General features: G+C 43.3%; 1 protein-coding gene across 1 annotated transcript in view; it reads right to left on the bottom strand.

The window, feature by feature from the left end:
• FRMPD4 (FERM and PDZ domain containing 4) overlaps positions 1-17,963 on the bottom strand; it is an 852,755-nt gene extending 834,792 nt beyond the window's left edge. The window contains exons 1-2 of the mRNA XM_079910629.1: positions 17,868-17,963; positions 17,091-17,195 (exon numbers count right to left, since the gene is read on the bottom strand). The gene's annotated coding sequence lies outside the window, so the exon portion shown is untranslated. The remainder of the gene's footprint in view (positions 1-17,090; positions 17,196-17,867) is intronic.
• Positions 17,964-21,187: the final 3,224 nt, after the last annotated feature.

Genomic DNA, 21,187 nt, shown 5'->3' with positions numbered 1-21,187 from the left:
AGAAGGTGGCCCTCCAAACCCAAGCTCTTGTAGCCGCCCTAAGGCCGGCCATCTCCCATGGATCACAGCATCCACGGGGTCCGCAAAAGGCAACCCCGCCAGGTGTCTGCTTCAAATGCGGAAAAGAAGGCCACTGGGCTCGCCAATGTCCCAATCCCCGACCTCCTTCTAAGCCCTGTCCCAGCTGCGGGCTAACGGGCCACTGGAAGAGTGACTGCCCTACGACTGGCCCTCCCTCAGCGTCTCCACGCGGGGGGCAGGCCGACCCAACGGCATTACCACTCGAACTGCTGGGATTGGCTGACGACTGACGGCGCCCGGACTCGAAGACCCCCATCACCCTCGCCGAGCCCAGGGTAAAGCTACAGGTAGCAGGTAAGTCCATCTCATTTCTGGTAGAAACGGGGGCTACCTATTCGGTCCTGCCTACCTATTCCGGGCCAGTTTCTCCTTCCCAGATCTCGGTCATGGGTATTGATGGCAAACCATCCTTCCCACTCCAGACCGGTCCACTCCCATGTCATATCGAAGGACTCCCTTTTACTCATTCCTTCTTAGTCATACCATCCTGCCCAGTTCCCTTGCTAGGCCGAGATGTCCTTTTCCACTTAGGGACCTCCCTCCAGCTGGTTAGACTTGACCCTAAGGTCCCCTCTTCCCAACTCCTGCTTCCTCTTCTCGGTCTGTCTCTAGAACCCTCCCCCTCCTATTCCCCTCTTCCAATCACACCGAACCCAATCAATCCCCAAGTCTGGGATACTTCTAAGCCCATAATAGACTCCTTATCCCCACTGACTCTCCCTGCAACACCCCCATCCTGCCTGTCCGCAAGGCCTCTGGGGATTATCGCCTGGTCCAGGACCTCCGACTAATCAATGAGGCCATAATTCCTCTCTACCCAGTAGTACCAAACCCCCATACACCTTGCTCTCCCATATCCCCCCATCCACAGCCCACTTTACGGTTCTGGATCTCAAAGATGCCTTTTTCACTATCCCCCTACATCCCGACTCCTATTTCCTCTTCGCCTTTACCTGGACGGAGCCGGATACCCATACTTCCAGTCAGCTCACCTGGACAGTTCTTCCCCAGGGCTTCCGCGACAGTCCTCACCTCTTCGGTCAGGCGCTCGCACGGGACCTCACTTCCTGCTCCCTTACCCCCAGCACACTCCTTCAATATGTAGATGACCTCCTCCTTTGTAGCCCATCTCTCAGCCTCTCAAGACAACACACTGCAGCTCTCCTCAATTACCTTGGCTCTCGGTTATCGGGTCTCCCCAGCCAAGGCTCAGTTATCTGTATCTTCTGTAATCTACCTGGGGCTCCACCTTACCCCTACCACAAACGGTCTAATAGCCGACCGCACCTGGATTATCCGTGAACTCCAGCCTCCGGAAACAGCGGAACAAATTCTCTCCTTTTTGGGCCTTATAGGATTTTTCCGGCACTGGATCCCTAACTTTGCTCTTCTCGCTAAACCCGTATATCTAGCCGCTAAAGAAACCCCTCAAGGACCCTTCACCTCTCCTTCCGCCGTTCGACAGGCCTTTCTCACCCTCCGTAACGCTCTGATATCTTCTCCTCCCATTTCTCTGCCCAACCCAAACCGACCTTTTCACCTTTTTGTAGATGAACGGGCCGGAATAGCTACTGGACTCCTTGCCCAGCCTGTAGGGCCTTCCTACCGCCCTGTGGCTTACCTCTCCAAACAGCTAGACCCAACCATTCGGGGATGGCAACCATGCCTTCGGGCCCTAGCAGCGGCCGAACTGACCAAACACACACTCAAACTGACTCTGGCCCACCCACTAAGCGTGCTTTCCTCCCACCGGCTGGTCGACCTCCTAGGCCACAAGTCTCTCTCCCTCCTGGGCCCCTCCCGCATCCAGGAGTTCTACCTGCTGTTCATTGAAAACCCTGCTATCTCCCTTGACCTCTTCCCCCGCCTAAACCCGGCCTCCCTCTTGCCTATCTCCAATACCGGGACCTCCCCTTCCCACTCCTGCCCGCAAGTCGTAGAGGCCCTCAGCCCGCCGAGAGAGGGACTCTTTTTTTTTTTTTTTTTTTTTTTTTGTGGTACGCGGGCCTCTCTCTCACTGCTGTGGCCTCTCCCGTTGCGGAGCACAGGCTCCGGACGCGCAGGCCCAGCGGCCATGGCTCACGGGCCCAGCCGCTCCGCGGCATGTGGGATCTTCCCAGACCGGGGCACGAACTCGTGTCCCCTGCATCGGCAGGCGGACTCTCAACCACTGCGCCACCAGGGAAGCCCGAGAGGGACTCTTTGACACCCCTCTTTCAAACCCGGACCGCACCCTCTTCGTAGCATGCTTGCTCCCTGTTTTCTTAGGTTCCTTCGCAGGCACATGGAGGAAGTCTCTCGGGTGGCCACAAACCAAATGCTCCCTGGCCCTTACACCTTGCTTCCTACAGAACCCCCCACTGGTCTCCCTTAAGCCTCGGACCTCTGGTCGCCCGACTCCCCTTTTGACGCCCCCATTCAGCAAGAAGTAGCCAGAGATCAGAACGCCGCCCCATTACACCAAAGATGTCGGGATGTAAGGCCAACTGGCCCGCCAACTGGCCCGAGGCAGGGGAACGCAATCCGACTCACAGGTTGCATCAGACTGAAACTTTCCGGACCACCCAGTTCCAGAAACTGACCTGGAGACTTTCCGTACCACTCAGTTCCAGGAACTGACCTGGGGACTTTCCACCCGGCCCAGCCTTCCCGCCTTTTGAGGGGCGGGACTAACGGTCCCTCACGATACCCGAAAAGACCACCAAATAAGGAATACCCTGCGCCCCGCCCCCGGATTCACCACACCCCTTTCCCTTCTTCCCCTATAAATTCTGCCCAAACCCTCGCCCGGGCCCGACTTCTCTGGCCTCTTTCTCTCGGACCAGTGAACCTCGCCCGGGAGCGTTCCCAAATAAAGCTTGTTTAAGCTCTCCTCCGTCTTTAGTGCCATTCCTTACAGAACTGATGGGATGCGTTAAAGCCATGGAGGTAGAATGAAGAACTCTGTGCCTGAAAGTGAACTAGAATCCATTTTGGGAACTGTGCACAATATGTATGTGTGTGTGTGTGTGTGTATATGTGTGTGTGTGTGTAGAGAGAGATAACAGTCATGCACACACACACACAACTAGTTAAAAGGAAATTAGGGTACAAGAGTGACCCAGGAGCCCACCTCCAAACCCCAGCTGGATCACCTGGACTGAAACCGGGCTGGGGTCACGCGTCATGTGAGAAAGATGCTTCCACCCCTTCCCCAGTGAAAGGGGCCTCACCTGAACACACCTTGCCCTACGCCCATTGGCTCCCTTCCTGAGACAGAAGGGGCCGTAAGTTCCCATGGACTCCAAAGGCCTTGGGTCTTGGGTAGCTGGCATTTATGGACAAGTCTTGCAAACAACTGGCATCCAAATCTAGACCTGTGAGTGCCAACCTTTGGATTATTCCACCTCTGACATGGTTGCTCTCATGCTCTCTTGTGAGAGTGAAAACTCACAAGGGGCAAGGTGATTTTACTAGGACACAGACCTTTGATGCATATACAGCAAAAAGCCTGACTCTGTTGGGAGGATGGGGTGCCGGTGCCTCTTGTCTCTTGCCAACACTGGCTTGATAAATCTGCCCTTTCCCTATAGGACGTACTCCATATTCCATACTACGTGACATCCAGTTAATCCCAAATCCTGATGAGTGACCCGTTGGCAGCCAAAGGAACCACCCACATGCCAGATGTAGGCTGAAATATTGGTGCTGATCTTGTCTGAATGGTGGGGCCATAGGCAATGGATATTTTCTTCTTTCTACTTTTCTGACTTTGTCAATTTTCTACCTTACCCTTAGAATGGAGGAGGGGATAGCTACTATCTAAAATGAACATGAAATCAGGCACATGGCAGCCCCTCAAAAGAAACAAAGTTACTTGGTGATGTGGTCTGGAATTAACCACTGGTTCCTTTAATGATGTAATCTATCAGATACTGATTTTCAAGGAAATCTAACCTTTGCTCTCATTTTCTCACCCTAAATGTTGCTGAAAGAGAAACTAGTCTGTGTCTCTTTAGCTTAGAGGATAACAGTCTCTGTTACAAAAGATTCTTTCTTAGAAAATGTCTTGTTGCATCTTTACAAGGTTGCTTTCCCTCCAGGACACTCAGGAAAAGCTATTCTTGCCAGAAATAATAATCAAGCTAAATAAAATATGGCCTAAAAAAGGATTTACACTTCCATTCATGAGAATGGAACATGGCAGGAGATGAATCAGGCACCTCATTTAATTCATTGTCCTAACAAGGGTGGTTATCTGGTTTCACAGCCTACAGGAAAGAAAAGAAGCGAAATAGGAAAGGGATGGAGAGAGAAGGGTCAGAGATGTAGTTGGTAAGGTTGACGGGGGTGAGCAGACACAAACGCCTGCCTAACTCAGAGGGTAAAGAAGAAGAGGTGTCAAAAGATATTTTCAAAGCAGATATAAAAAATTTCATACAAAATTTGTGAGGTGCTATTGAACCAAAATTAAGAAATTGAGTCTTTTTAATTTTATGAACAGTGCCTGGCACGTGGCAGGCATTCGTTTTATGGATACTGAATGGATAAATAACACAGATCCCTGAGCGGAATGCAGTGAAATGGCCACACAGATTCTGCTGGTGCCAGTAGAAATTCTATTTTCTTTTTGGCGAGTCATTTAGAAAGATGTACCAGGTCTTAAAAATGCTATAACTTGGGATTCGGCAATTATATTTTTAGGAATCTGACCTAACAAAATAATCTTAAAGTCGTAAAGAGCCTTATGCAAGAGTATTTCTAATTGATAGGCTACTGGCAGTAACACCGGAAACAAGTCAAATTTCCAACAACGTGGAATGGCTAAATAAACTCAGTGGAATATTACAGAACCAGTATCACAAGATGTTCAGGACAACCTGTAAAAATATTAAAAAATGCTCTAAATTCTTTAAATTTATCTATCAATCAATCAATTTATCTATCTACGAATATATGTATACATATGTGTGCCTTTATATATGTGTGTGTGTACAAAGTCATATATATGGTATGATTATACTTCTGAATTAAAAGAATAACTATTATTTCCTATACCAACAGTATCACAGAGTAATCAAATAGTTGTTGAAGGAAAGTTTCACTTTATGGAAGTATTCCAGCTAATAAATGAAGACTGAAGGAAAGGATGAGAATAACACTGAATTAGTTACCTTTGCTGAGTAACGAATTACCCCAGGACATAGAGGCCGACAACAACACAGTTTCTACGGGTCAAGAATTCAGGCTGAGCTAGGGGTTCTGGCTCAGGATCTTTCAGGAGCCACCATCAAGATGCCATCTGAAGACTTGCCTTCCGAGCTCACTCACGGGGCTATTGTCAGGAGGCATCAATTCATTTCCACATGGTCCTCCTGACATGACTGCTGGCTTTGCTCAGAGCAAGTGGCCCTGAGAAAGAGGGGCAGAAGCTACACTGCCTTTTATGACCTCAACTTGCAAGTAACATACCATCACTTCTCTCATATTCTATGGGTCATGTCCACCAACTGTGATACAGTCCAGAAGAACATCACACAAGGGCGTGCATACAAGGAGGCAGGGCGCACTGGGGGCTGTCTTAGAGGCTGCCTACCATGAACACCATTTTTCAACCCCAATGAATTAATGGATCTATGCTATAATCATCAGTGGCTGCTGACATCACAAGAGAGACAAGACCAGATATGAAAGACTACTTAAGTAACAGCAGCAGCTATGAAGTAGTCTTGTCAAAAAACTTGAACTTGAATCTGATTAAGCCTCTGGTCCCATCCACTAATGTACAGAAACTAGAGGGGCCAAAGGAACATGTTAAACAATACCATGTAAATACAATTAGCAAAATCCAGACTGTGAGAAATTTTACAAGACAAAGAACTAATATCTTCAAAAAATAAATGTTTTGAGGATTAAAAAAAAGGGAGGAAGGGAGAAAACCTACAGAAAGAGACTTAAGGACATATCAACAATTACAATGTTTGAACATTATCTCAATCCTGATCTGAACAAATTATGAAAAAGAAGACTTAGCATATAAATATTAAGTAAAGGAGAAACTTTAGACAAATACAAAATACAACATCCTGAAATTATTCATTTTAAAGGGAAAGATAATTCTACACACCCAATATGTGTTTTCTTAAAAAAAAAACCATTATAAACTTACGGTTACCAAAGGGGAAAGATGGGGGGAGGGATAAATTAGGAGTTTGGGATTAACATATACACACTACTGTATATAAAATAGATAATCAACAAGGACCTACTGTATAGCACAGGGAACTCTACTCAATATTCTGTAATAACTTATATGGGAAAAGAATCTGAAAAAGAATGAATATATGTGTACGTATAACGGAACCACTTTGCTGTACACCTGAAACTAACTCAACATTGTAAATCAACTATACCCCAATATAAAATAAAAATTAAATTAAAAAAAGAAAACATTATAGTAAGAACATTTATTTATCCAATCAGGTAACAAATGCTTATGAAGTACCTAATATGACCAAGGCAGTAATTATCCTGGACCAGAATAGAAAAAGTCATTATTCTGCTTGATACCTGGTGGAGAAGGCAGCAAAATGCAAGCAGCATTTCTGAAAATCGTTGTAAAAATGACTGAGTCGAATAATCTGAAATTTGACTTGGGTAGAAGACATCAAATAAATTATCTTATCTTCTTTGCTTTGTTTAATTTTATAACATGTTGTTAAAACACATCACCATTTTACCTTAATGATTAATATGCCTGCCCTAACTCAAGCTTTTAGTGTCAAAGTAGATCTATTTACTTTCTTTTGGTGTGATTAAATATTCTTATTTCCATAGCCTTATTTAGATTGAGATATGATTCACATATCATAAAATTCACCTGTTTAAAGTGTACAATTCTGCTTTAGTGTATTCACAAAGTTATACAACTATGACCACTATCTAATTCTAGAACAATTCCATCACCCCCATAAAGAAATCCCATACCCATTAGCATTCCCTTGCCAGAGCCCAACCCTCTTACCTGTGGCCCCCTCCTCACCCTAGGCAACTATTAATCTATTTTCTGTCTCTGTGGGTTTACCTATTCTGTATATTTCATATAAATGAAATCACATAATCTATATGTTCTTTTGTGACTGGCTTCTTTCACATAGTATAATGCTTTCAAGGTTCATCATGTTGTAGCATATATCAGTACTTTGTTCCTTTTTATGGCCAAATAATACTCCATTGTCTGGATAGACCACATCTGTTCACCTCTTTTTGATGGACATTTGCATTGTTTCGACTTTGGGGCTATTATGAATAATGCTGCTATGAACATTTGTGCACAAGTATTTTGTGTGGACATATGTTTTTAATTCTCTTGGGTAGATACTTAGAAGTAGATTTGCTGGGTCATGTGGTAACTCTTTGTTTAACTTTTTGAGTAATTGCCCACACTTATATCTTATCTTCCCCATGTCTAATACACTCAAGTCTTATTGGACTGGCTTGCCTTGTTCACGTGTTCCTCCTCAACCAATCACCATGGTGGCCAAGGGTCTGTGAGGAGCGGACTGGCCAGTCTATGTCCTGCACCCAACTTTGGAGCTGGAAAGGAAGCCACCCACCTCATATACAAGCCACGGGGACTGGGAGTGAGGAAGGGGGGTGGCCCCCACAGGAAATGTGAGAAAGGGGGAACAAAGAAGGGAGCAAGAAGCAAAAATGCGTGCCATGCTGGCTTTCTATGGGTACAGATGTAGCCGACCCAAACTAATCATGAATTGAGAGCAAGACGTAATCTACTATGATCTTTCTGCCTCTATCTGGCACTTGGTACAATAGCTTGCATGTAGTCAAAATCATTTTTAATACTTTCAAAATCATTGCCAAAGCAATAAATCTCATTCTGAGAAATTTGTAAAACAAGAAATACAGAAATACAAAAAAGCAAATAAAAGTCTCACTACTCTGAGCAACCAGGGTTAAAATTTCAGAGATTTAAATTTTTTTTCTATACATATGCAAATATACAAATATGCGTACAGACAAAATATTTATTGACCAACCAGAACATTTCAATTTGACTGGCTCTCAAGTTACACCTAACTTATTATTTTGGAAAAGTCTGGTTTTCTGCCATAAAGTTGACATTTAAATGCCAAGGCCTCACTCCATTTCTTGAATTATGTTGACATAATAGCTGTTATTACCTATTACCTGTTTATACTTTATTTTGTCCAACATTTTAAAATGCTTCCATTTGTCAAGGTATTTTTACATGATGTGATAGCTGGAATTTACTTCAAAAAAGTTTGAGAGCAGTACAAGAAGTGGATAAAAGTATGGATAAAACAGACTGGCTATGAACTGATAATGCTTGAAGCTGATGATCATACCTGGGGGCTCAATATTCTACTGGGTCAACTTTTGTATATGTTCAACATTTCTCAAATAAAACATTTAAAAATAAACATATTTTATACATTACTTTCATAGATCTAAGCCAAATTCTTTAAAAGTACTGAATTTGTAATTTTCATTTGAGCTGAAAAATCATTACACTATCCTTTTCTGTTATAAAACATAAAATATATATTATTGGACAAATTTTCTCTTCTTCCTTTGTTCAAGAGGTACCATGAATGAAAATAAAAACAAAAATAAACAAATGGGACCTAACTGAACTGAAAAGCTTTTACACAGCAAAGGAAACCATAAACAAGATGAAAAGACAACCCTCAGAATGGGAGAAAATATTTGCAAACGAAGCAACTGACAAAGGATTAATCTCCAAAAATATATAGACAGCTCATGCAGCTCAAATATCAAAAAAAAAAAAACCCCAACAAACAACCCAATCAAAAAATGGGCAGAAATAGGCATTTATCCAAAGAAGACATACAGTTGGCCAAAAAGCACATGAAAAGATGCTCAGCATCACCAATTACTAGAGAAATGCAAATCAAAACTACAATGAGGTGTCACCTCACACGGGTCAGAATAGCCATCATCAAAAAATCTACAAACAGTAAATGCTGGAGAGGGTGTGGAGAAAAGGGAACGCTCCTGCACTGTTGGTGGGAATGTAAATTGATACAGCCACTATAGAGAACAGTATGAAGGTTCCTTAAAAAACTAAAAATAGAACTACCATGTGACCCAGCAATCCCACTACTGGGCATATACACCTGGAGAAAACCATAGTTCAAAAAGATACGTGCACCCCAATGTTCACTGAAGCACTATTTACAATAGCCAGGACATGGAAGCAACCTAAATAGCCAGCAACAGAGGAACGGATAAAGATGTGGTACATATATACAATGGAATATTACTCAGCCATAAAAAGGAACGAAATTGGGTCATCTGTAGAGACGCGGATGGACCTAGAGACTGTCATACATAGAGACCGTCATACAGAGTGAAGTAAGTCAGAAAGAGAAAAACAAATATCATATATTAACGCATATATATGGACTCTAGAAAAATGGTACAGATGAACTTATTTGCAAAGCAGAAACAGAGACACAGATGTGGAGAACAAACGTATGGAACCAAGGCGGGGGTGGTGGTGGGATGGACTGGGAGATTGGGATTGACATTTATACACTACTATGTATAAAATAGATAACTAATGAGAACCTGCTATATAGCACAGGGAACTCTGCTCAGTGCTCTGTGATGACCTAAATGGGAAGGAAATCCAAAAAAGAGGGGATATATGTATAGCTGATTCACTTTGCTGTACAGCAGAAACTAACACAACATTGTAAAGCAACTATACTCCAAAAAAAAAAGAGGTACCATGAAAACGTACACATATATATATATTTATGTTGGAGTCCATGTGGAAAGAATGTCCTTGTTATACCAATGCAAAATGAGTATTACAGAATCATGTAGCAATGAATACCCAAGTTAAACCACTTAATTTAATGCAATGTAGTGCAGACTCCATGTTGACAAATTAGCTACAGAACAGTCAATTATGAAAAATGGTGCCACAGTCAGAGGGGCCCAGGCATGGGTTCTTCGTCAACCTGGCCATCGTGAAGCCCAGTAGGAGCCATGGGCCCCGAAAGCATGTGACATTACTCAAGCTGACTGGAGGCCAAGCCACGATTCTAGCAAGTCTCCAGCAGAAAGCATGTGATTGCCACTAATTACTAGGTATTATTTGTGTAATGCTGCCTTAAATAACGGCATTTTTTTTTTTACTGTTGCATGTTTTGTTTTGTTTTTTTAAAATAACTCCATACTTTAAGGTGACTAAAATCTGCTCAGATGCTCTTTGGCTGACTTCATCGAAATACACAATTCAGTCATCAACACTGAAAACAATTTGCATTATATCACTGTTTTTGCACATCCTGATAGCGAGCTAATTTTGTGGTGTGTTCCTGCAAAAGATTAGATTTGGTTCATTTAGATATAGGAAAAGTGGGAAATAGGATACTATCCTTGGGAAAAGAATATCCTACTTAAGATTACTGTTTACAATGAGACGTTAAAGATAAAATAATCAGTGTGGTAGTATTGAACAGTCTATTGGAAGAATAATTTCTCAACAATACATACTGTGAGGTATCCACGGAATGCATCCCGATGTTTCTCTGCAGGCAATTAGGCTGAAAATTAAAGTGTTCATTTTCCACCTGCCAAGGCCCACATCCTTATGAGGTGGCAATTTCCACAGTAATCGAGGAAATCGAATTGAAATAACCGTCACTTCTAAGTCTTCAAAAAAGTCATTACTGGCACTTTCAAACTATTCTGTGCCTTTTAGAAAATATAGGAAAAGGGCTTTTCTGTTTCATAGTGGATCCTTGATTCTCCTCTCAAGCCCTGAATCACCTCACAAGCGTATTTCATGTCTGAATTTCAGTATCTCTAAAGAAGATACTTCAACAGATGGTTGAAAAGGAAATAGGACAAGAATCAAAGGAGATGGTTTCGAAAGGAAGCTTAGAGAAGCTAACCCAATGCACGGTAACTTCATATGTCTAAAAAAAGTGCCACTCAGCTGGCTGGTGGATGAAATAGAATAAGGTCTGTGCATCGCCGTGCACTGATCTTCCTCAAGGAAGCAGAAAAGAGAAACAGCCCCTCCCAGAGATCCAGGCTCTGTGCCGGGTTCTAGAAGCCTGATCTCATCCAGTAGGAGGGGTGGAGTCAGCCTTCAGGCTGAGCGCTCTGGAGCTGAAGGAAAAAAAAAATCATGAAATGAAAAGGTAGTACAAAGGAAGCATCAGTCTGAAAGGGCCAAAGAAGGCGGCAAAACCCACTTCCAAACAAAGGTGTGAGGAATGGATTCTATTTATTTATTTACTTTATTTATTTATTTTTGGCTGCGTTGGGTCTTCGTTGCTGCGCACGGGCTTTCTCTAGTTGCGGCGAGCGGGGGCTACTCTTCACTGCGGTGCATGGACTTCTCATTGCGGTGGCTTCTCTTGTTGCGGAGCACGGGCTCTAGGCACGTGGGCTTCAGTAGTTGTGGCTCGTGGGCTCTAGAGTGCAGGCTCAGTAGTTGTGGCACGTGGGCTCAGTAGTTGTGGCTCGTGGGCTCTAGAGCGCAGGCTCAGTAGTTGTGGCACACGGGCTTAGTTGCTCCGCAGCATGTGGGATCTTCCAGGACCAGGGCTCGAACCCGTGTCCCCTGCATTGGCAGGCGGATTCTTAACCACTGCGCCACTAGGGAAGCCCGGATTCTATTTATTTTTATTTCATTTCTGAGACAGTTCCTGGAGAGGTTCATGGTGGGTGCAGGAGCTGAGAAGGAACTTTCTGTGGCAGGAGGAGGAGCTCAGGCAACAACTGCTATTCTAGTGATGTTGAAATTTTCAACCTAAGATGTGTTGTCTGCATGAAGCCACCGAATGCCCAATGCTATTTTTTTTTTACATCTTTATTGGACTATAAGTGCTTTACAATGGTGTGTCAGTTTCTGCTTTATAACAAAGTGAATCAGTTATACATATACATATATCCCCGTATCTCCTCCCTCTTGCGTCTCCCTCCCTCCCACCCTCCCTATCCCACCCCTCCAGGCGGTCACAAAGCACCGAGCTGATCTCCCTGTGCTATGCGGCTGCTTCCCACTAGCTAGCTACCTTACGTTTGGTAGTGTATATATGTCCATGCCTCTCTCTCGCTTTGTCACAGCTTACCCTTCCCCCTCCTCGTGTCCTCAAGTCCATTCTCTAGTAGGTCTGCATCTTTATTCCCGTCTTACCCCTAGGTTCTTCATGACCTTTTTTTTTCTTAGATTCCATATATATGTGTTAGCATACGGTATTTGTCTTTCTCTTTCTGACTTCCTTCACTCTGTATGACAGACTCTAGGTCCAAGAGCAATACAGACAAGGGATCCACGGGAGAAGCTAAAGGAATCCCTTCACACTTACAAAACAGACACTTAGTCAAAGCCACTCTCCAGACAGGTGACAGTTTTCTCAAGCCCCTCCGTGCATACAATAGGCACACACCTCTGGGGCTGGGGGTGTGACAGCCCAGGCGGGAGCTGGAAAACATGAAGACAGGACAACAAAAAGCAGCGTTTCCACCTGAGCTCTTACAGACTGAGAAAACGAAGCCCAGAGGGCACCACGAGCTTTTCTGTTCCGGTGTCTCACTTGAAGGTAGAAAATAAACTATGGTAACTAAGAATGAAATAGCAGAGTAATATCTGAGAGTTGTAAAGGTCAATACTATGACTATAAGTTTGAAAAACATTTAAAATATTTACTTTTTCATAGATTACATATTGTTTAGTGTCCCTATTTTAATTTCAAAAGGAAATACTCTCTTTGGATTTAATGTAAGTCATATTGTAGCAATGAGAAGAATGGCATATCTGAATTATATAATGCTCACACAAAGAAATATTTAGATGAAAAGAAGTATCTTTGGTGCTGAGGATGGAAATTAATTTCCCTGGGATATCTTGTACTTTTAAATGCTGTGCAAAACAAACAAAACAAGCAAACAAAAAAGTGGTGTGCACACTAATAAAAAACTCTCCACAATTTCCACCCACATACGGGCATGTGTGGGTGTGAAAAAAACCCAACTACGATCTCATAAAGCACTGCTGACTTTTAAAAAATGCACAACGTGAGAGTTGTGAGTTAAGTTTTATTTGGGGCAAAATGAGGACTGCATCCCAGGAGACAGTGTTTCAGACAGCTCTGAGAAACTGCGAGGAGGTGAGGGGGGAGCCAGGTTACATAGAAGTTTTGTAACAAAGGGCAGGTAGTCTGAACATCAGAAGATTATTGTTAATTAAAGAAAACCAGATATCTCAACTTAAGGAATTTAGCGCTTTTCTATGTATGGGAAGATGCAAGAGCCTGGGCTCGCTGAAATCCTTCCTTTGATAGGCACCTCAGCTATCTGGGACTAGTATCCCGTGTTTTCACATCGTGAGTTTCCTCGGGGCTCACCGCGGGGAGCGGCTGCAGCCTAATGGCTGCTAGATGGCAGGTATTCTTCCCTTCCTGAGTTCCCTCAGGGCTCACCAGCTCACCTGGCTGCAATCACTGATGACTGTGACATCCTTTGTTTGCCGATACTGCAGGCAATATTCCATTTATCAGTACTAATGTATCACGAATGAAATATGAGATGTTAAGAGTTTACAGAAAAGTGCAGAGGTCAAAAAAAATCATTTACTGCAAAAAAGTGGTGAAGAGGGTTTTGAAATCATGACTTTCCGTTCGCTTCATTATTAAGAGCCCAAGAACTCAAATATTTGGAGTCACAGGAACATAAAGCTAGTAAATGTATTTTGAAAATAGCAACTATCCCACTGTTTGCCAAATAGGATTTCACATTATCAAATATCCTTTCTCTGAGGACATTACGTGATTTTACAGAATCTAAAAGGCAATGGTAATCAAGTAAGGAAAAAGGATGTACCACCATGCATCACTCTCAAGTCATAAACAGACTCTACAAACGGTGCTTGATGCTATTAGCATGGGGTGATGCTAATGGTACAAAAATAACAAGTACAAGCTCACTACTTGTTCATTATTATATTAACTTTAGTTAGTTTCAGACAGTTTATGTAGGTATTATTAGAATCTGAAATCTCCTTCCTAGGTAATTTAAAATCCCTTTAGAAAGCAGGAAAAGCAGTACAGGATTTCCCTAGACCAGGGGTGGCAAAACACAGCCTGCAGGACAAATCCTGACCACCACCGGCTTTTAGTAAAAACAGTTGTACTGGAACCCACCCCTATCTATTTATGTCTATATTTTCTGTGGTGCTTTCGCACTCTAATGGCAGAGGTTGAGTGGTTGCAGTGCAAACTGTATGCCCCAGAAACTCTAAACTATTTACTACCTGGCCCTTTACTGACCGATGCACTAGACATTTAATTATTTATCCACACTGTCCCACGGCACAGTGAATACCAGATATGTAAAATTTCAGCATCTAGGGGATTATTTTCCTGAATGTAATTCATGGGATTTACATTAAGTTTTTAAAAAAATTATTTATTTATGTATTTATTTTTGGCTGCATTGGGTTTCATTGCTGTGTACAGGCTTTTCTCTAGTTGCGGCAAGTGGTGGCTACTCTTCATTGCCATGCGCAGGCTTCTCATTGCAGTGACTTCTCTTGTTGCGGAGCATGGGCTCTAGGTGCACGGGCTTCAGTAGTTGTGGCTCACGGGCTCTAGAGTACAGGCTCAGTAGTTGTGGTGCACGGGCTTGGTTGTTCTGCGGCATGTGGGATCTTCCTGGACCAGGGCTAGAACCCGTGTCTCCTGCATATTGGCAGGCGGATTCTTAACCACTGCACCACCAGGGAAGGCCCTACATTAAGTTTGGATAGATTGTCTGCAAATATCGCTGCCAAGGAGTACTCGCCTGGCTGTGGTGCATTCTGCTCTCTCCGTCAAGGCATGGAGTTTATTTTCTCTCCCTCTGAATCTGGAGTGGCCCTGTGACTTGCTTTGACAGCAGAATATGGTGGAAGATGCCTGGTGGCTTCTGCTTTGCTTTTGGCACCATGAGTCACCATGTGAAAGTCTGTCTCCCCTGCTGGACAGGCCCCACCAGTCCCCAGACATAGCAGGCACCCCAGGTGCGGTGCCACTCTTGAGTGAAGCCGTCCGGGATGTTTCAGCCCCAGCTGAGCTCTCAACTCAATACAGTCGCAGGAGTGGCCACAGCCAACACTGCGGGGAACTACGTGACAGTCTAGGTAACCGACAGGGCAGTGAAAAGGAATACTGTCATTTTAAACCACCAAGCTTTGTCATTACGCAGCAATAAATGCACTCAACTTAAGGTTCTGATGTCCCATTTAGTATTTCAAAACTTTGATACTTTAAAAGAATTTTAAAACAAGCCAACTCCATCATCTTCTTTCATAGCTTCAAAGCAAAAAACATCATTCTGTTCAGATGGCAGTGTGAGCAGGTTGGATGAAAAATGCCTCTCCTAAACTACAAGTAAGACATGGAGAATCATCTAAGAAAGAGTGAAATCATCTGGCAACGGCAGTAAGACACAAAATATAATCATATTCTAACCTCTGGAAAGATTTTTATGTTTTAAATCCACCGTCTCAGTGTCAGGGGTTTCAGAATCCCATCTTTGAAGAAAGCATTATTTTCCAATTCTATCAATACTTGTCTTATTAAACAGAAAACAGATCAGGAGAAACAAAGACTTCATGGAAACCAAAAACCATAGTTGTTGAATTTAAGTCTGCTGATGAGAAGCAACTTGTAATTGACTAGTGATAAAAGGATCAAAGTTGATAACTCCTCCCAGGGGGAAAAAAAAAGAGGGACTTCCTTTGCGGCACAGTGGTTAAGAATCCACCTGCCAATGCAGGGGACATGGGTTCGAGCCCTGGTCCGGGAAGATCCCACATTCTGTGGAGCAACTAAGCCCGTGTGCCACAACTACTGAGCCCATGCGCCACAACTACTGAAGCCCGCGCGCCTAGAGCCCGTGCTCCGCAACAAGAGAAGCCACCGCAATAAGAAGCCCGCACACCACAACGAAGAGTAGCCCCCGCTCGCCACAACTAGAGAAAGCTGGGGCGCAGCAGCGAAGACTCAATGCAGCCAAAACTAAATTAATTTTTAAGAAAAGAGAGAGAAAATGGTTGAGGAGAGGAAGGCTATGGAGAAGAAACTGATATACACGTGAGAAAAGTCCCATTGGAGTCACAGAAACGTGGACCAGGGGACTAGATTTCCCAGAGAGTGTGGAAAAGGGCACTTAGGCAAATGTAATTTAAATATCAGAGAACAGAGGACTTCAACTAACCTTTGAAACACACGTGCCTCAAAGAGGAGATAAGAAAAAACTCCAAAATGATTAATGCTATGGTGGTGGGAGGATGGATGATTTTTCCCCCTTCTTTTTAATTGTGCTTCGATGTGTCTGTGCCTTTTCGTTTTAACTTGGAAAGCTTTGGGGAGGCTGAAAATGTTCGTATGGTGATTTTTTAAAAGAGATGGGGGTTGGTTGGTTTAACAATAATAAAAATAATACCTTAACATTTTCAGAAAATGATTTTTTAAGATTAAGCAGAACGAAGACAATAATTAAAGCATAAAAAGAAATACAGTAGAAAACAACAACATAGCCTTATTGATAAATCCAACTGCAAATTTCTTGGGGAAAAAAACCATAAAAGTGGTCCCTTTAACAAATAAAATCAATTAAAAAGGAGGAAAATGCCTCAATAATGAGGGTTAAAATGGGCCTAACAACAGCTACTGAAAAATAACTCTGAAAATATAAAAAATAGGCAGGCACAATTGTCATATATTTGAAAACCTGGATCAGGTTTGGCAAACCTTATCTATAAAGCACCAGATAATACATATTTTAGGCTTTGCGGGTAAAAGACAATGATGAGTTAATTAAGAACAACCAATGTATGGGAGTGGGCCTTCTAGAAGCATTTTCACACATAACCAGTGAGAGTGTAAATCACAATAATTCGTCTGGAAAGCAATTTGGCAAATGTATCAAGAACTTTCCAAATGTGTAAAACGTATTGATACCTGTGGAGGAGAGAGCGCTGCTACCCGGCTGCCGCTGGGACCAGGGGTTTAGAGAAGGGTCTCCTGAGGAAGGGGGCGCCTCCCAGTAGGCTGCTTCTGGAAGTCCTGAAAGAAGGTGCAAGCTGCAACCAGGGGCGACCGCCAAGGCGAGGTGCCCTCGCATCCGGGACAAGAAAAGCGAGCCCGTCAGGATGAAACCCCGCCTCCCTGCCTCCGGCTTCCCTCTCCAGTGCCCTCTACTGGCAGAAACGGGAAGCAAGCCAGCACAGGAAAAAAGGTGGTACGCAGAGCCCCATTTTCCGCAAAACGTAGCAGAGCAGAGACCCGTGGATTCGGAACCGCCAGATAATCACTGAAAAACTGGCAACACCTAAAACCTCTTTAAAAAATTTCCCTTAAGGGTACAAAATATGCTGGATATTTCCAAAACCAAAGCCTTGATTCTAAACAGCGAGGACAGAACAAAAAACCCAGCATCAGGTGTTCCCTTTAGAGTGATTTCTGGGAGCAAGCAGGAGTTTACTTCATTTATATATTTTTTTTTATTTTTTGCGGTACGCGGGCCTCTCACTGCTGTGGCCTCTCCCGCCGCGGAGCACAGGCTCCGGACGCGCAGGCCCAGCGGCCATGGCTCAGGGCCCAGCCGCTCCGCGGCATGTGAGATCCTTCCGGACTGGGGCACAAACCCGTGTCCCCTGCATCGGCAGGCGGACTCTCAACCACTGCGCCACCAGGGAAGCCCTTATCATTGGTTTTGCTTTCTGTGGTTTTACCTACCTGTGGTCAGCCGAGGCCGGAAAATATTAAATGGAAAATTCCAGAAATAAACAATTCATAAAGTTTAGAGTGCGTGCCATTCTGAGTAGTGTGATGAAATCTCGCGTGATGAAATCTCGCGTGATGAAATCTCGCGTGATGAAATCTCGCGATACAGCTCTGTTTCCTCTGGGATATGAATCGTCCCTTTGTCCAGCGAGTCCCGCCCAGTAGTTACTTAGTGGCAGAAGTTATCACCTGTCACAGTGTCGCAGTGCTGTGTTCAAGAGGCCCTGATTTTACTTAATTCTGGCCCCAAAGTGCCAGAGGAGTGATGCTGGTGATTTGGAAATGCCAGAGAGAAGCCCTGAAGTGCTTCCTTTAAGTGAAAAGGTGAAAGTTCTCGACTCAATAAGGAAAGAAAAATATCAGATGCTCAGATAGCTCAGACCTCTGGTAAGAACACATCTTCTCCCCGTGACATTGTGAAGAAGGAAAATGAAATCTGTGCTGGTTTTGCTGTCGCACCTCAAACTGCAAAGTTAACAGCCGCAGTGCGTAAGCGCTTGGTTACGAAGGAAACGTCATTCAGTTTGTACGGTGATATATATATATATATTTTTTTTTTTTTTTTTGCGGTACGCGGGCCTCTCACTGTTGTGGCCTCTCCCGTTGCGGAGCACAGGCTCCGGACGCGCAGGCTCAGCGGCCATGGCTCACGGGCCCAGCCGCTTCGCGGCATGTGGGATCCTCCCGGACCGGGGCACAAACCTGTGTCCCCTGCGTCGGCAGGCGGACTCTCAACCACTGCGCCACCAGGGAAACCCCGTTGATATTATTTTAAATCATGATTTTGTGATCGGTCTGGCTTGGACGTTTTGAAGACAAAGATGTAGTTTTCCAATAGTTTTATTTCTCCTTGTTTTTCTGTACGAAATGCATGATAGAAGTATTACTTCTACAAATCAGCAATTTTATACTAAGAGCAGCTGCATTACGGAGCATCTATAATGTAACCTGACATAAATCAAAAAACCTCAGGTGGCTCTCAGATAAGGTTACACATCGAAAGCAATACAGTTATGTTGACATCATCCTGTCATGATCTACCCGTCTGGACTAAACCCAAAGGACAAAGGGTACATGCAATTCGTTGAGAAGAACATTTATGGGGAGGATAGGCTCATTCACTTTTGACACAGGATGTGTAAAATCTAAGAACATTTAGCTACTGACTCTTTAAGCAACAAGAGTGATTTTCTCCTGTTTACAGAGAGAATGTTGTTTGACCTAACCTTGATTGTACCATAGTACGTTTACCATATCATGTCTTGGCATGGTAAAATGCAGGTTTTTAAATTTGAGCTCTCAGTTGAGAAGACCAAAGGAACTGGTTTGCCTTATGGACTAATGAACCCGTGACCCCTCAGAAATTATCTAATGGGGTGCGTTTGCCCCATTCAACACAATATTTGAAATATTCCTTGGGTGACCTTTCAACTCCTTTCCATAATGTCCTTTATTGTTGCCCTGGAAACCAATTAGTCAGCAAAGTAGCAGACCATCACCTCCTACCCTGCTTTTTTACCACTGTGAAGTTAAGTTTTTATTTCTAATTTCTATGAGCCCATCAAAGAACAATCCCCAATACCGCCTAAAAACACTCTTGTTAGGTAAGGGTCGATGTGAGTTGAGGTAATGCGGAGGACGTTTCAAAGCGATTTCAAGTTTTCATCCAGTTTTTCTTTTCTTTTAGCTCCCTGTATTATAAATGTCTTGCAAGACAACTGCCCTGAAACTTAACACCCGGGAACTCTTGCAAAGCCATTTCTAATGGGGTAACTTTAGACTCTAGAAAATGTGGGAAAAAAAACCCCACATGTCTGACCATCCAACAATTCTGGGTGTATGACCTGGAGAAAGACTGGCATTTGAATACAAGGAACTATGTACAAGTGCTAGTTCTTTGCAGCACTGTTAGTAAAAGGGGGACTTGGAAACAATCTGTATGTCCAACAATGGTAAAGGAATTAACACAGGGTAGTATATCCACGTGATAGACTTTTATACAGCAGTTAGAACTAAATGTGTGCCTATGTGAAAACACAAATTGATGTAGTTTTGTATATGTACATACATGTATATTTATACATGTATGTATATATGTATATGTAAATATGCATCTATATATGCTAAAATATGATGAAGAGTATAAGAGCAAGAAGTTTCATGTGCACAATATTTGTCCACACTACCCCAAACTCAGGATAGTACTGCCTCTGGGAGAAGGGCAAAGGATTGGGATCCACGTAGTGGTAAAAAGAACTTTAGCCAAATCCAAAATGTTTTATTTCTTTTTCAAACAGTGTCTGGAAACAAATATTACAAAATAAAAAGTTATTAATTTTATGGCAAAAACATATTTTATATTCTCCTTTCTAGTTTCCTGCAAACTTTTATTTCTTACAAAATAAAACCCAGGTCATGCTAGCTACAAGATCCCAAAGATGTGTTGCTGCCTCTATCCATTCTCTCCCTTGGTACCTGAGTAGGAGCAAGAGCTGGTACACGTTCCCTTGGTTAGCTGATGGCTTCTGAACATGCCGGAGTTTCAGCAATTTCACCCAAGGCAATGAAGTTTGAGCTGTTCCATAGATAGTGTGCAAAACATATACACCACAAAGGCACATTGTGACGTTAGCTATTGCTGCGTAACAAACCACCCCAAAACAGTGGCTTAAAATAATTAGCATTTATATTCAATAAATAATATATGGATCAACTGGATGATTCTGCTAACCTAGGATAGGCTTGGCAGATTTTGGCTGGCTTGTTTATGCATCTGTGGTGGGCTGGTAGGTAGGCTGGGGGTTCATCGGTCTAAAATGGTTTCACTGACATGTTGGGCAGTTGGCTGGCTGTTGGCTGAGTGATGAGAATAACTAGGCAACATGTCTCTTATCATCCAGCAGGTTAGCCCGGGCTTGTCCACATCTCAGCAAGGTTCTAAGGAAGAGAAGGGAAGTGAATCGATCCTGGCACATTTTCTTGGCCAAAGCAACTCCTAAAGCCAAACTAGTTGGGGTTTTGTATGTAGCAAAGCAGCTCTCTTGCTGAGATCTACTGAAAGTCAGTCTTATACACACACACACACCCCAGACCAAATTCAAGGGGAAAGGAAAATCTTTTTGAAAATTTAAGTAGAGTTGAGTTACAATATTATATGTTAGATCCTACCTCTTGATAAGAGAAACCGCAAATTTACATTTCAGGGGTTAGGGACAGGGAGATGGTGTATGTGTAAAGATTTAGAAATTTTTCAATCTGTCTACCACACCATG

The sequence above is a fragment of the Stenella coeruleoalba genome (assembly GCF_951394435.1).
Source record: "Stenella coeruleoalba genome assembly, chromosome: X".
Lineage (NCBI taxonomy): Eukaryota > Metazoa > Chordata > Mammalia > Artiodactyla > Delphinidae > Stenella > Stenella coeruleoalba.
The sequence above is the reverse complement of the archived record's forward strand: the minus strand, read 5'-3'. Positions and strand labels throughout refer to the sequence as shown.